Source organism: Rhagoletis zephyria, unplaced genomic scaffold (genome assembly GCF_001687245.7).
Source record: "Rhagoletis zephyria isolate East Lansing unplaced genomic scaffold, Rhagoletis_zephyria_1.1 Rzeph_scaffold_71960, whole genome shotgun sequence".
Taxonomy (NCBI): Eukaryota; Metazoa; Arthropoda; class Insecta; order Diptera; family Tephritidae; genus Rhagoletis; species Rhagoletis zephyria.
Window position 1 is genome coordinate 1 of NW_016229010.1, and position 1,281 is coordinate 1,281.

A 1,281-nucleotide genomic window follows, 5' to 3' on the forward strand; every position below is an offset into this window, starting at 1 on the left:
ATGAATTCTTAGCCACTTTATTATTAGAATTTATTGGGTTTTAAAACAGCATTCCAAGATTATTATAAAATTGAAAAAAAAAAATTTAATTTGGTGAAAATTTTTTTATCAAGGAATTCTGGATGCTAGTGAGAAGCAGAAAATTTGAAAATAGAGGCGAAAAAAGAATCCTCACACCATTAGGCAGCGATAATTAGCCTTGAAGAGATGGCGGACTTTCTAAAACACCGCAAACGAATTCAAAAGCCTTAAAACTATGTCACTTTCTCACTACACCCTGCATCCTGTCTCGAAAACCTTTCAGTGAGATATCTTAGGCGCTTAAAACTTACCTACTCTCTCCTCAGCCTGCATTCCTGGCTGCTAAATACTCAGTTCAGTGTCTACGAACCCTCTACGCGGACAGTGTTGCACAGTGGCATCCCGGGCAGCACCTCGGCACACCTTGAATGGCCTTGGGATCTTTATTTTGATTACATACATATTACATATATATTCCTATATATATTCTATACGTATACAATTCTGATTACATAGGTGCTAAATTTTTTAAAGGCTACTGAATTTATTATTGAGCTACTTAAGAAAATCACCAAGTTACAAGTCTAGTGCGAAAATGCACTTTTTAAAAATTTCACTAAATTGTGCTAAAGCTAGTTTTAGAAAAAAAATTTTATGTTCTTTTCCGCGTTACATATTTTGTTGGTCCACACTGCGTAGAAGCGTTACATACGAACCAGCGGTGCGCCAAACCTAAAAAAAAACAAAAACAAAAAACAATATTGTTTTAAAGCACCCGAGNGATTAAGAGTACTTTGCGCAACTCCAGCGGCCAAGCAGGCGAATTTATAGTTTTATAGATGGATTTGTACACATTTTCGCTCTTTTTTTTTAGGGAAATAAATAAGAAATAATACATGTAAGTCCTGTTGTTTTTAACCTTTCAAAGTAACTTTCATCCCACCTCATTCTGCAAACGCTGACCTCCATAGCAGTAAATCATCAGCTGTATGCCTACTGAAATCATGAATAAAAATAAAAATGGCAAATCCACCTTTGACACAACGCCACTACCAATCTGATAGGCCAAGAAACATAACTGCAAAGCATTAAGTGAAAATTGTACAAAAACTATGGGACGATAAATGGAATCCAACTGTTCGGCCATTGCTATGACGCGCTGATGATAGGCAATGCAGTAGTAAATCGATGCACGACGCTCCACGAAGTCTGGCAGCTTTTCTGCTGATTCCAACTTGGATGATAGTATCTTAAAATTTG

General features: G+C 36.5%; 1 pseudogene; it reads right to left on the minus strand.

Annotated features, from left to right (window-relative positions):
• Window positions 1-690: 690 nt before the first annotated feature.
• LOC108357192 (odorant receptor 45a-like) lies at window positions 691-1,276 on the minus strand (annotated as a pseudogene).
• Window positions 1,277-1,281: the final 5 nt, after the last annotated feature.